Here is a 16,329-nt window from a genome sequence, read left to right on the forward strand (position 1 = left end):
ACTTTTCTGATTAAAAAATTCCAAAAAATATTTTGTAAACCAATGCAATTCTCCAAGTTAGTTTAAGCATGGGCTTGAAAGTTGGAAAGCGGAATATAGTTCATGCAGATTTGGCATTTCTTCCTTTCACTTAATGGAGTATGCAATCCAATGAGATCTAAGGAGGTTTGACACACCCATGAAGATGATCTGACCGTTAAGTAAAATAGCTTTCTCTCTATCTCTATCTCTTTTTCTTTTTTTTAAATCTCTTCCATATTTTTGACAAAAAAAAAAAAAAAAGACTTCTACTATAAAATCACTACTATAACTTCTCCATCCTTATCCTTATATTTAGGCACTAACATATCTGATTTTGAAAGAAAATAAAAGGCCAAATTTAGTTTCATAATTTTACAGGCAGTTGAATTTGGTTTTTGCTTAGTTTTTTTTTTTTTTTTTTTTGATATGAGAATGGGGTAGTTTTTATTTTTTTAGAATGTGGGATGGTTTGAAGCTTGATTTGTTGACAGTGTGTCCAATTGTGGAGTTCACGCACAGCACATAGGTGATGTAGATAAAGTTGTTTTGTAGGCAATATTGTTGGCTTATCATAGGTGAGCTCACGCACAGCACATAGGGAACGTGTGGGATTTTTTTTTTTTGGATAGAAGGTGGGGTAGTTTTGGTTGTGTGTAGTTTTTTTAAAATAGGACTCTCAGGAACGTGTGGGACATTTTTTTTTTTTTGGATAGAAGGTGGGGGTAGTTTTGGTTGTGTGGTAGTTTTTTTAAGATAGGACTGTCAGGAACTGTGGGATATTTTTTTTTTTGGCTAGATGGTGGAGGTAATTTTGGTTGTGTGGTAGTTTTTTTAAGATAGGACTGTCAGGAACGTGTGGAATTTTTTTTTTTTTTTTGATAGAAGGTGGGGGTAGTTTTGGTTGTGTGGTAGTTTAAATTTCAAATATATCAACAACATGAACAAATTTTTTTTTTTTGAGAAAGACATCAACAACATTTAAATCTGAGAAAAAGGTACGTAACATTTTTTATGAAGTAGTAAATTAGTACTTATGAAAAAAAATTTAAATTGAATTTGACATAAAATTATACAAATGATAAATATAGTTTCTATTACGAAAGAAATTTTTTTACAACAATTTCTTAGATAACAACCACTTTATGTGAGGTTTAATACATATAATAATTCTTGTAAAGTCTCTCACCCGAACTTATCTAATATTCCATTCCAATGACTCCTCAATACAATCCAAAAAATTTGTGTGTACGTGAACCTGAGAGAAATAAAAGAATTAGGGTTAAACCAAATTTTTTTTTTTTTTTAAATTTAATCAACAAATCAAAGTTAGAATTTAATTCTATCATGGACTCTTTAAAATCTAATCCCCACATCATCAACTATTTAAATAAATAACTAAATTGAAAAAATAAAATTTAACACCAAAAACATATACAATGATGGTAAAAAAAAAACTAAAAAACTTTAACACCATTCATTTCTTAAAAAACTAAAAATCTAAATAGAAAGCTAAAAAATATTTCTTAAAAAGAAAAAAAAACGTAATTTGCAAACAAAAAAAAAATTTAACACCATTCATTTCTTAAAAAACTAAAAAACTAAATAGAAAGCTTTTCTTAAAAAGAAAAAGAAAACGTAGAAGGGAAAAAAAGATTAAAAAAAAAATTAACGTCATTGATTTCTTAAAAAACTAAATAGAAAGCTAAAAAAAATTCTTAAAAATGGAAAACAAACGTAGAGGGGAAAAAAAAGTTGAGGAAATAGAAGATAAATATTTTTTTAGAATTAAAAACTTTAATGAAAGTCATTCATAAACTAAAGATAAGAAAACAAAGAGGAACTTGCAAAAGATAGAACCTGAAAATTTTTTGGTTGATTGCTTCTTTTGTAGCATAAGACAGCCCTGTTTTTGGATCACAATACCTACAACATGAAATGACAATTCATTAAGAAGTACAGTGGTAGAGCATATGAAGGAACCATTCATTTTAAAATTACATTTAAAAAGTAGAGCTGAAAGTAAGTCAATCATAAACCAAACAAAAGAAAACAAAAAGGAATTTGCAAAAGATAGAACCTGGAAATTTGTTGGAGCCTCTGACAATAAATATCTTTAATCTGAAGAAAAAGAAATGAGGATGTAGAGCTAAACTAAATGTCTTCAATCTGAAGAAGAATGAGAAATAGAAAGTGTTATAGAAACTGCAAAGTGTACGTGAGTTTGTGGGTTTTAAAGTGTAGGAGTTTTAATTTACATATTTATCCTTGTTAGTTGAAAACTTGTAAGTGAATATGATGAGGATACTTTAGGCATCCAAAATGTGGAATCCAAACAGGGACAACCCCTTAAATAGTAGTATAGACTAGCCTCATCACACGCGCTTCGCGCCTGCGATGAGGTTTTTTTTTTGTTAGTGGTCCTATTTTGTAGAAAAAAAATTGTATTTTTTATTTTATTTTATCTTCTCTATATATTGAGAGGATTCAAAAAGTTAGTTATTATGTTTTCAACTTACAAAAATACTCCTAATTTAATTAACTTATTCTTATTCCTAAAAAATAAAAAATAAAGTTAAAACTGTAAATCAACAAAAACTAATAACAAAAAAGTAAAAAAATAAAAATTGTCCACAATCCCCACTTTCTCCTAAAAAAAACCATCCCACCTTCTAAAAAAAACTACCCTACGATTTTCTATTAAAAAATGCTTATCCCAAGTTCTGTAAAAAAATAAAACTACCCCACCTTCTTTAAAAAAACCCACCCACGGTTTCCTTAAAAATTTAAATAAAAAATAAAAAAAAAACCGCCACATATCACATAAAAAAACAAAATAAATAATAAATAAATAAAAACTAATATATATCATTTTTATTTTAAAAAAGTAATTTAAAAGTAGATAAAGTAATTTAAAACTTAATAGGAGAGTGATCCTATTTTTTAGGCAATGTTTTAGTGAGAGTTAGAATTGCAGTTTTACCGGATTGTCCTTTAATTTTGTCTCTACTTAAACGTAGAGGTGTAGGGGCATTTTTGAACTAAAAAATGTGGAATCCAAACAGGAGAAACCTCTTAAATAATAGTATAGATACTATTATTTAAGGGGCTTCTCCTGTCGTCGTACGATACGACCAACACGGGTGTTCACCTGACACAACTCATCACTGAGAGTGTCAAGGCGAGCATCCATGCACTCAAGCTAAGCCATGATGGCTGCGAGAGTCACACCACCCGAGGAAAAAGAAGGAGCGAAGGTGGATGCAGTAGAATGGGCTGGAGGAGTCGCCGTCTCAGTCCATGGCCGCTTTGGTCAAAGCTAGACCTCACTCCGTCAAACAGTCCCTACGTCAATGGTACGCATGATAAGGAAGTGATCAGACTTAGGATAGGAGATAAAGGAGTGGCGAATGATCCTCGTGATAGCAGAAGGAAAGATAAGCATATCACGGGTCGTCGTATCCTTATAGACATCTATAAGGTAAAGGATGAAATGAGAGGGAAAGTCAATAGAAATATCCTCTAAGAGGAATAACAAAAGGTGAGCACAAGGCTCAGTAATAGAATTATAGTGAGACAAGGGATAAAGAAAAAATGTCATCACCATATTCAGGAACCTCAGACTTTTTGCAAAGCCCAAGCATGAGGTGTTTTGACGCCCACCCCATGATAAAGGTGTCTCATAGAAGAGATACAGAAGCTCATCTTTGGACACAGTCCTCAGACGTGGACAACTGGGGTAATCAAGATGTGATTCCCTCAGGACATGTAGCACTTCGGAGATAAGCTTCGGAGTCACTACTTTACGAGTACCTCTAACAAGAGTGGAGAACTAAGGTACTGAAGAATCAAAACCGTGCATATTAGAGTAGAACTCCTGTATGATCACAGAGGGACAGCTCACGAGCATCTCACATAAAGACTCTCAACCTCATTAGTGTATGACATTTAGGAGAGCAATATCGGAGAAGTTCGATAGGATAATGTGGCGTTTCGAATGAATGCTACGTTTGGAGAAGTTCTTTGAGAAGTCCTTACGGGTTTTCTCATTACGGAACTTGACATGGTGAGGAGTGGAGTCAGAAGACAATGCCCTAGAACGAATAGGGTTTCGGGACGGAGTAGACTTACGCTTTGGTGCCATTACGCAGTCTATCCGAGAGAGAGAGAGAGAGAGAGAGAGAGAGAGAAACAAAAAAGCACCAATCACAAAACAGTACCAAAATAAGAAAAGAAAAGGTACGTATGCATGATTTATGCATGAGCATGTGACGTGCAACAAAAACAACATTATGGGCTTAGCCCAATCCAATCCTAACAATACACAAGGTTCCAACATGTAAATCACACAACTAAATTCATAAAAATACTGTGAAAATGCTAATGGAATGCAGTGCATGATCATATATCATTATTTAAGCAAAACCCAACCCAAAATTTTCACAAATAACTCATTAATTTTGAAAAACCCTAAAAATTTTCAAAAACTCAAAAACCAAGGTCAAAATGTATGAAATGCATGAAGAAAGAGTGAAAATCTTCCAATGAAAAGAAGATCGCTTTAGGCTGAAAATCGACTGGGTTTAAGGTTTAGAGAGAGAGAAAAGTGTTTGGGGAGGTGAAGAGACAGGTTCTGTCGAGAGAGAACGAGAGAAATGAAATTTGATTTCACGCTGAAGCTATTTAAAGAAATTACGTCTCGATGGATCGAAAGGTATCAAGAATCTGTTGAGCACTAATTCTCAACAGATAAATCTGTTGAGGTGCCGTCGAGAATCTGTTGACCTCGATGGATCAAACAACTGTCGAGAAGCTATCAGCTAAACAGAAACTTTCTCGATAGATCGAGAATCTATTGAGGAGTTATCGAGACAAATTCTAAAAAAGCTCGATGGATCGAAGATGCAATAGGATTTGTCAAGAAAAAGAAGTTCAGGGGTCTCGATGGATAGCTAGCTGTCGAGAGGTGTCGAGAAGCTATCGAGCTTGATAAAAACATATTTTTCAAGGAGGAAAAAACAAACACATGAATGCAATCAAACAAGCTACTCAACCAAAGATCCAATCAACATATTAAGCTCTCAAAAACACTCTCAACAAAAAGAATGTAAAGCATTAAGATCCAAAACACACACACACACACACTAAACAAATCTAACCAATTTTATATTTCAAAAACAAGTCAAGACAGTTTAGCGAGCATACATTAACACATGTATTCCTTGTGATGGCAAAATGACATTATACCTGCACATGTATCAAAAATAGTAAAGAATTTTGGCGTGTTGTGTGTGAAAAACATCGCAAGATTACATAAGTGTCTCACGTTATGACGATTTGAGATATGAGAAAAACAATTTAATTTACACACAATCATAACTGCTTGATTGTGACTATTACCTTCCAGGTACATCCTATAACTCTCACATCTCCTAGAAACATGCTTGCAACCATATTTAAAAGCATTTTGATTTTTTTTACTTTTGATTTCTTTGCATATTTTTCTTTGGAGTATATCATGCATGGGCATATATAGAAAGAGAAGAAAATACCCAATTATGTTAAGTTTTTGACATTGTACTTTTGCTATGCCAAAGCATACAAATGTCATTTCATGATTGATGGACAATAATGGTGAGATGGTTATGTATACCTTTCTCTCAAGATTTCCTAGTCCGTCTCGCCAAAAAGAGTGATATGAGTGTTAAGTACAAGAGATTACTTAATCTTACTCATCACAAACACGAGCCACAAAGCTCACTTGCTTGGTTGTGCATTGAGATGCTCATCTAAGCTACAAAAGATACAAAGATTAGAAAACTTTGTTTCAATGACCGTCGAAGGTACACAAGTACAAATGTACACAAAACACACACTATTTTTTCTTTTTTTTGATTTTTCAATTTTTTTTTATTTTATGAAAAACAAAAATAAAGCAAAGCTAAAAACAAACAAACAAAAACATGTTAAACAAAGTATAGCATAAAACTATATGTAAATGGCGAAAGAATGTTTTGGCGAAATCAATCCATAGGGATAACACCAATGTTTTGGTGAAAGAATTTAAACCGTTTGCTATCAAGAGGTTTGGTAAACAAATCAGCCTTTTGATCATCAGTGTGAATGAACTCAAGAGTGAGAGTACCATCTTCGACAAGCTCCTGAATGAAGTGATGTCGAATCTCTATATGTTTTGTTCGAGAATTTTGAATAGGATTTTTAAAGATGTTAATGGCACTGGTATTGTCACAATAGATGGTAAGATGTTCTTGACGAATACCATAATTAAGAAGGAGTTTTTGCATCCACAGAAGTTGGGTGAAGCAGCTACCGGCAGCAATATATTTAGTCTCTATAGTGGATAATGAGATGGAGTTTTGCTTTTTGCTCATCTAGGAGACAAGATTATTACCTACATAGAAACAACCTCCTAACGTACTCTTTTTATCATCAGCATTCTTAGCCCAATTAGCACCAGAATGCCCAACTAAGACATCATTGGTGTCCTTGCTATACCATACACCGAAATCAGCAGTGGTTTTGACATACTTTATGATTCTTTTCAAAGCAATCATATGAGACTCTTTGGGATTAGCCAAATATCTAGCACACACCCCCACACTGTAACAAATGCCAGGTCTACTAGCAGTGAGGTATAAAAGACTACCTATCATGCTTCTATATAAAGAGGAATGAACACTTTTTCCTAGCAGATCAACAGTGAGTTTAATATCTAGGCTCATGGGGTTTCTAATAGAACTAGCAGATTACAAACCAAACTTTTTCACAAAATTCTTAGCATATTTAGATTGGGATATGAATATACCTGACTCTTGCTGATGGATCTACAGTCCAAGGAATTGGTTCAACTCTCCAATTGAACTTGGCGTGCATGAGTTTGGAGAAGTTGTGAGCAAGTTCATCCTTTGTAGAACCAAAGATGATATCATCAACATAGACCTAAGCAACTATCAGCTCACCATCTTCCCTCTTGATGAAGAGTGTTTGATCAGCTTTTCCTCTTATAAAACCATGTGAGATTAAGTATTGAGTGAGTCGATCATACCAAGCTCTAGGTGCTTGTTTTAAACCATAGAGAGCCTTCTTGAGATACAACACATGATCCGGATAGTGTGGATCAATGAATCCTTTAGGTTGAGCTACATAGACATCTTCCTTCAAGAACCTGTTCAAGAAAGCAGTCTTTACATCCATTTGGTAAAACTTGAACTTCAAGTGACATGCCAGGGCTAGGAGAATCCTGATGGATTCCATACGAGCTACAAGAGCAAATGTCTCATCATAGACTACTCCTTCCATTAGGAGTATCCTTAAGCCACAAGACGAGCCTTGTTGCAGATCACATTTCCCTCCTCATCAGTCTTATTGCGGAATATCCACTTTATGCCTATGATTTGCTCACCTTCTAGTCTAGGTACTAGGGTCCAGACATCATTCTTTTGAAACTGAAGCAGTTCATCATGCATGACCTCAACCCAACTTTCATCTTAGAGAGATTCCTCAACTTTGGTGGGTTCAACCTGCAACAAATAGTAAAAATAAGACACAAAGTTAGCAACACATTCATCAACTGTACGCTTTTTTAGTGTAAGTTCATTCATATTTCCCACAATAACTTCAGGAGGATGATTCAACTTGATCCTAGAAGAATGCCCTTTCTCTTCACAAGATTCAGAATCAAGTTAGGTAAGAATGTTTGCTGAAACCTCTACAACACTTGGAGTACTTGGAGATACAAGCTCTTGATCAACTATTTCTTGAACACCCATAGGTTCAGAAGGAATAATTTCCTTAGGTATCTCCTCACTTATTTTCTTAAAACCAGAGTCTGACGCTTCATCAATAACAACATTAACTGTTTCCATCCCCTTCTTTGTTCTTTTGTTGTATACTCGATAAGCCTTGCTAGTGGAGTAGTACCCCAAAAATATTATTTCATCGCTCCGAGAATCAAATTTTCCCACATTCTCTCTATCCTTAAGGATGAAACAAGTATTTCCAAAGATTCTGAAATACTTCACGTTTGGCTTTCTTCCCTTTTATAATTCATAGGGAGTCTTCTTGGTACCGGGTCTGAAATACACCATATTAACTATATTACATGCAGTATTGAGGTTTCTCCCCATAAATTTCTAGCCACATCCTTGTTGTGCAATATAGCTCTAGCCATCTCCTGAATGACTCTGTTCTTTCTTTCCACTACACCATTCTGCTAAGGAGTCATCTCTTGAATGACTGTTATTTACCATGATCATTTCGAATTCGATCAATCTTTAAACTCTTCTCATTTTGCAATCTTGTGCACAAAGCTTCAATATGCTTAGGACCATCTGACTTGGATCTTAGAAGAATGACCCAAGTGTACCTAGTGAAGTCATCTACCACAACCATGATTTATCTCTTTCCTCCAAGATACTCGGTTCTAGTTGGACCCATGAGATCCAGATGTAGTAGTTCCAAAGGTCTAGATGTAGCTGATGTTCAAGTACCAAGATGTTTAGCTTTTGTCTGTTTTCTAAGTTGACACAGTCCACACACAACATTGTTCACTCTAATGAGCTTTGGTATCCCCAAAACTGATTCATGCTTAGATACAATTAAGGGATGTTTGTAACTAGCATGTCTCAACCTTTGGTGCCATAGGTCTTCATTTGGCAAACGAATGCTATTGCATACAATATCAACATCAGGTACCAATCCATAGCAGTTATCTAAAGTGCGAACACCACTGATGAGTTTCTTCCCATACTCATTCAACACAAGGAATTTTCCTTTTAAGAATAGCACCATGAAGTCTTGATCACATATCTGGCTTCTACTCAACAAGTTCACCCTCAAACCTTCTACATATAGCACAATTGTAATGTCCGGCAACCCAGGTAGAGAGATAGTTCCCTTCTCTTTTATCTGTGATTTGCTCCCATCACCAAAGGTGACATTTCCACCTTTCTTGGACTCGAAATCCTTAAATAGAGAGAGGTCTCCAGTCATGTGTCGTGACCATCCACTATCAAGGTACCACAAACATGTGTCCATTACCTTGAATGCAGACTTCATCATAAAGCACACTTCATGCTTAGATGACAAATATGTAGGGATGGTATTTTCTTTCATCTGCCATTTATGAACAAATCCTTTAACCTTTACTCTTCTAAGACGAACTTCTTTGCACATTTTCATTCTGAGGCAGTCTAGTTTCTTCATTGTCACATTTAGATCCTTTTTAATAATCATCATGATAGCTTTCAAATAACTTTTACACTTGTATTTTTCGAGACACTCAATCAAATAGAGATTAGAAAACAAGATGTATTTGAATCAAAAGTTCTTTTCTTTCCGATTGCAACCATGACAACAGGGGTCAATGGATCACATAACAAAGATTAACCCTAATCAGAGTGTGCCTGCTCTGATACCACTTGATAGGCCAAGAATGTATTGACCCCTTTGGTAAATTAAATCAATTAATTAAGCCAAGTAAATTAATTAGATTCAATTACATGCAATACGCGTGGTAGCACAAACAAATCACTAAATCATTAAATGCAACAGAAAATAAATTTGACATAGGTGATTTGTTTACGAATGGGAAAAACCACCGAGGTAAAACCCCACAGGGTGAATTTAAGGTCACCAATCCCGAGAATACACTATTATCAAAACAAGCGGTTACAAGTAAAGAAATCTCAGTACTTTATACCAACCTACAATTAAACCCTTACCCCAATACACAATTGGACTTGTAATGTAGTAATAATCTCTCCTTTCAATACACGGCTCCTAGTACTTGACTAACCAATCGTTGCGCAGATCCCAGTACGCGGCTTACTCACCAACTTGAGAAAGATGTTGGCTGCAAAGTTCTTCGGTTCATCCACACGATGAATATCAAGAAGCTCCTTGGTTACAAAACCCTACAGTGTACAAACGCAGTAGCTTCTTCAAGAGAAAGGTGAACTAGGGCAAAATGTCTCCGGTTACAATTTGATTGAATAATCACTTTGCATCAAGTTGCATCACCTTAAATGACCCATAAAATAATCTTTATATATGTTTAGGGTTGTAAGAAAAGAAACCCTAAACAAATAGCTTAGATATGCAAAAAAAAACAAATTTCGAGATCCGATTTTTGTAAACCTCAATAGATAGGTTATCTGTCGAGCTTTGAGCAAAAAGCTTCTTTTAAACCTCGATATATTCAATCTGTCAAGCTATTTTTCTAGCTTTAAAATACAGCAATTCTTCACTAGTTTCTTGAATAGATTTGCATGGTTTTAACTCTTAACTTAAACACAAAGTTTCTTGAAGATTTAAACCATCTTAGATCTACCCAATTACAAGTAAAGTGCGTTTTATTAAAAGATTAACCAATTCTAAATGACATATGTACATAACAATTTTCACATAGGGGTGGTATGAAAATGACATATGCACAAGCATTGATGTTACAAGTTGGTGGTATGAAAATGGTTCTTTTATACTTCATAGTCAAGCAAGATAAGTTTTCTACCTTCAAGATACCAAATTGGGTGAACCTTGAAAAATTGTGCAATTCATCCAACACAGGGGAGTGTTTGATGTCCCGAAAGTCAGAGGTGAAGAATTCAATGATAATACAGAAGATAGTGATGCATTCCAACAAGAAGCAATTGTGGATGTTGTCTCTATTAATGTTGAGGACAATATTATTGAGTATTGTATGGGTTATGTTGAAACTAAAGTTGTGGAACTTCTGGAGATGCTAATCACAATGAAGAGCATGACATACCTGATGTTGATCTTGATATGGATTATGATATGTAGAGTTCATAACAATTGTTTTAAATGTTGTGTGCTTGTCTTAAAGTTTTATGCTTGTCTAAGTAGCAATTGTTATTGATATATTTTGTGCTTATCTTGAACTTGATATACATATTAATGTGGTCATTTGTTGTATTGAGTTAGAAGAAATTGTGTTCAAATTTACCACTTGTAAATTGCTTGATGTGGATAATGGTGTGGACTATGATATGTAAAGTTAGCAGTAATTGTTATTGAGATGTTTTGTTCTTATCTTGAACTTGATGTGGATATTTATGTGGTCATTTGTTGTGTTGAGTTAGTAGTAATTGTATTCAAATTTTGCACTTGTGAATTGTTTAGATATGGATAATAGTGTGGACTATGATGTTAAGTTAGTAGCAATTATATTTATCTTTCATGTCAATACATAGTTTCAAAAAATGCCCAAAAATGCCAAATATACTCATAATATACCGAGGTATGAGATGGCAAGATTAGATAGAATGAGGCAAAACCAAGAGAGAATTGATACTTTGGGATTGAAGCACATCTCAACTTCTCTAAAGGATTCTGCTTAGTCCAATTGTGCAAAAGGAAAAAGAAGTAGAGCTAGTGTTGTGGTGGATGATAATTATATACCACCTTTTGGTGACGATGACAATGATGATGAGTCATCTAATTCTTTAATCCAAAAGGTATTATAGATATTCCATAGGGTACAATAGATGATAATAACTTTGTTGTTCCATTATATGTATGTTTGTTAGTTACATATGACACCAAGATGACCTACATGCTCGCGAGTTGAGGCATCTATCTCGGTGCTCCAATCTACAGAATCACCTCCTGAAGCAAATCCTCCTGCCCAAAGTTCTTCTACTGCAGAGGCTATCGGCACATTAACTAGCACGACTGGTAATTACATAGAACATACTTAATTACAACTGCATTCTATCTTTACTATTGAAATTATACTTCACTTAATGTACATGGAATGTATAATTTTTTAACATTGATAATGTTTAAATATGATCTACTAATAGAAATACCCGTGGAACAACATGTGGTATAGCAGTACGGGCACTTGTTGAAAAAAGTGGTAAGCTACCAGTATGTATAGCTGCAGAGTATGATGCTCCTGTTAGGAAGAATGCGTGCAAACTTGTCAATCAAATTGGTATACAAGAGCAAAGTAATTTTTCCAGTTACAACATGAAAAATTGGAAAAGTGTTGATGCTGCTATTAGAGATGTGGTGCTTCAAAATATTGTGATAAATTTACATTGATAACATCTAACTCGTCTTTATTGTCACTAAGCATATTAAATTCATATAATAATATTTTTATAATACATATACACTTCATTTTACAAGATCAATTTGAGCGACAAGGAGATTCAAAATTGGTAACAAAAACATTAAATACAAAATGTGGAAGATTATTGAGTTGCAGCTCTAACAAATTGCATCAGGCTTGTAAAAAGCTCGTACAATCTCACGGTGCTGAGTATGCAAGAAGCCACCCGCAAAAGAATGCCACACTTGAGCAGTGAACTGGACTCATTGATGGGACACGGACAATTGAGGAATGGCTAGTAAATTATTTATGCATATATTATTATTATCCAATATTTACTATACTATGTTGTCAAATGATTAGATTAATACTTAGATGAAGTAAATGTATACTCTTTTTTTAATGATCTAATAAATATCTTAAATGTTCTTTATTAGAAAAAATCAAGAAAGAACTCTACAAATAGGAAGAAAACTTCAGGCAAACATAGATGCGGGATAAAGGCAGTTGCTGTTAGGGTTGATAAGGAGGTACGTGTTTTTTCATTTTCTTAAACCTTAGATTATTACATGTTGTGATTAATTGACTATATCTATCTAACACTCGAATGTTAATTAATCAGACAAATAATAATGGCAGTCAAGATCCTGAATTGGCAAAAATATTCAAAGATGTTTATTTCAATCCAAATACAAATATGTGGATACACCATGAGGATGAAGCGACATATGTATATGTATCATTTCATCCCTATCAATCTGTCCCTATCATGTTTGTAAAGCTATAACATATGTAGTATTAATGTTGTGATTGTTTCTTTCTTTCTCTCTTTCAAATGATAGAAAAGTATTCTCAAAGTGCAAGAGAATCATTGTCAAGATCCTAATGCAATTCCCCTTATACAAGAGGAGATCTCAAACTTGGTTTTTAAGAAGAAGTCCAGTATCGTAAAAGGACTTGGCATGAGACATTCCTCTTCTCTAGTAACCACTGCCTCATCTAGTTCCTCGGTGGAGTATATCCAACGGCTAGAAAATGAGATAATTGAACTCAAAGAGGCGTGAGCTAAGGACCAAAAGGCGCGAGCTAAGCAAGAAGAGGTCCAAAAGAATATTATTAACTTTTTGAGGAGCAAGGGTTATGATGACGCGTTTACCTACGGGGGTGATTCATCTTCAAGTTGAAACACTTATTAGTTAGTACTTTATTTTAGCAATTGACCCGCACTACATGGTGTGGCTACTTTTTTATGCATTATTTGAAACTAATTGTATTATATTAGACTTCAAAATCTATATTTGCTTTCTACAACTTATACATTAGGAGTTATGATTTTAATTCATTAGTGTGGCTACTCTTAATGCATTGTTAGAAATGTTTCTTATAACATAGTTAATGTTTTTACTTTAGGATTTAATTTAATGTAGTATTGTTTTTATACTTGTGCAGATTTCTTATTGGTGGCTTTTAGGGAATTTACTTTAGGCATTACTTGAAGACAAATGAGGACATCTTCCGTTAGTTTTAATTATATTATGCTACAAATTTTGTATTGTTATAAAACATCTAGAGTTATTGTGTGTTGCAAACAATTATTGTATGGAAGGAGTTTGAATTGGATACTTGTTTTATTTTTTACTTATAGAATGTATGGATCTTTTTTTTTATAAATGTGTTGTTGAAATAAATGTGTTATTCAAATGTGAGATTTTAATAATGTAATGATAGGTTACAAGTTAATATCGAAGCCATGAAAAAAATAAAAACAGAAAATAAGTTTTAGTGACGAATTTTTCCGTCACAAATATAGCAACAAAAAATTGTTTTAATGACGAAAATTTTCATTGCTATATGTGCCTGGATTTTCTTAAAAATAGTTTTAGTGGCGAACTTTTCGTCACTATATGTACCCAAAAATAGTTTTAGTAACAAAATTGTTTGTCACTAAATATGATTTAATAAACTAAAGTGTTTCTAGGAATGAAATATTTTCGTCACTGAATAGTGTTTTTAGCGAGGAAAACATTCAATGACGAAACGTTTTCGTTACTAAAATTTTTTTTAAAACAAATCAGACTTTTAGTAAGGAAATTTTTCATCGCCATGACTTTTATCAACGAGGTTTCAGCGACGAAATGAGTTTCGTCGCTAATTAGTAGATTTCATCACTAAAAATCCTTAGTGACGAAAAGTTGGACTTTTAGTGACAAAATTTTTCGTCACTGAAAATACATTTTGTTGTAGTGTCAATACGATACAGAACTTTCTACACTCAATAAAATATGTATCATATGATACGTATCGCGTATTGTACGATACTAACAACTATACTTGTATTACATATTTATTTTTAGGTAACTAAAATGAGAATAAGTATAGAATTAGGATTTTCTTAAATAAGTGGACACATGCCAGGTTCTTATACGCGGAACATAGTAATACAGAGAGAGTGTGACGAAGGACATTGACTCTTGTTTTTCCATGGGATATTGTGTTTTATCCGCTAGTCAATTAAATTAACCGACATGTCCCGTAGTTTTTAATGGGATGAAACCGCATAATTCCTCAACATAGTATTCATCTTCTAAACAATTTTTGTTGTCTTATGGAACAAGATATTTGCAGTTTAACCGATGATACAGTATGGTATTAAAAACTGTGATTTAAGGGCCTTTTTTTTTATGTAGGATTTAAGGGCCTTTTTGATTGGTATTTTGATTGTGTTTTTAAATCGAAAAACAAAAATCACCAATTGTTTATAAATAGGGCTACCAAACTGCCTCCTTATTTCGTAGAATTGAATTTTAAATACCATGATATCTTCTTCTTCTTCTTTTTTCTTTTTTTGGCTGAATTTTTAATACCATGATATCATTTACATCTTTACATTCACATAAATTAAATCTAACCAAGAATTAAAACCACCAAGGACAATAAAGGTCAACTATGACCTTAGTAGAGATGAAAAAGAAGGGAGGGGTGGCCTTGCGTGCCGAGAGAGACATGGAATTTAAGTGTTATGGGAATGATCATAATATATGTATAAAAAATATAAATTATAAATAAGATGTTTCCACCCAATGTTGATGCAAAGTTATGGGCTTTTTTTTACCCAAAAAAAAAAGTTCTGGGCTTTTTAAGGGAAAGGTTATAATAATGTGCAAAAATTTGAATCTTGTATTGGTGAAAATTAAAATAGATGCTAAATTTGTATTTGGACAGATAACAGAGAAATATATTAATAATTTAGATCATGCCTCTCTTATTTTGGATTGTGATCCCGCATTAACCAAAATTTTCAAGTGAAAATGAGCCATGTCTATAAAGCAAACAAATGTGCCAAGAAGGGGTCTAACTCTTGAAAATGATTTTTTTTTTAAAAAAAAAATTATTTTTTATAACCTATGTGGACTTCCGTATGTTTTTGTTCTAAAAAATAAATTTTGTAAAAATGTAATATATAATTTAAGTTTTATATTCTTCAATCCCAACATATTATCATATTACGTATTAAAAAATATACATAATCACACTTAATCAATTCTAATATCTATATAAAAATCCAACCCAACAAGTTGTTTATAGAGATGTTATTACTTAGGTGGGTAGAATATATTATGTTTAAAGTAAATGTCGTGTTAATAGGTACATTCACAAATAATTGTTTTTTATTATTTTTTTTTTTTTTGCATAAAAATATCTCTAAAAGTAACAGCTACAGGGCAAAAAATACACTTTCATTACGTGATTGAAAAAAAAAAAAAAAAATCAAATGACAGCATTATACTAAAGTTTAGTCCTATGACGATTTGGCATTGTTTCATGACAAATTGGCTCTAATTACGAGGGGCGCTGTTCTTAAAATTCTGTAGGTGTGGGGTCTTCTGATTGTTATTGCAATCCGGTTCTTACCACCAAAAAAAACCCCTATTTCCGACCCATCCCACTCTTCCAGATGGGTACATCCGCAGAAAAAATTGAGCTCATGTCTAATTGGCCCAAACTACTGATATCTATTTAAAAAGAACGTAAAAATTATTATTAAAAAAAAAATCCTCACACCCGCGAATCATTTCCCCACCTGGATCCATACAAAGTTAAAGGCTGAAATTTCACATGTAACATCTGTGTCATGCAGTATGAACCCCAAGCCAAGCCAAAATATTTCTCGGGCCATGAAGAGGCGGCGGCAAACATGGCAACAAAAGATC

The sequence above is a fragment of the Castanea sativa genome, chromosome 1 (genome assembly GCF_040712315.1).
Source record: "Castanea sativa cultivar Marrone di Chiusa Pesio chromosome 1, ASM4071231v1".
Lineage (NCBI taxonomy): Eukaryota > Viridiplantae > Streptophyta > Magnoliopsida > Fagales > Fagaceae > Castanea > Castanea sativa.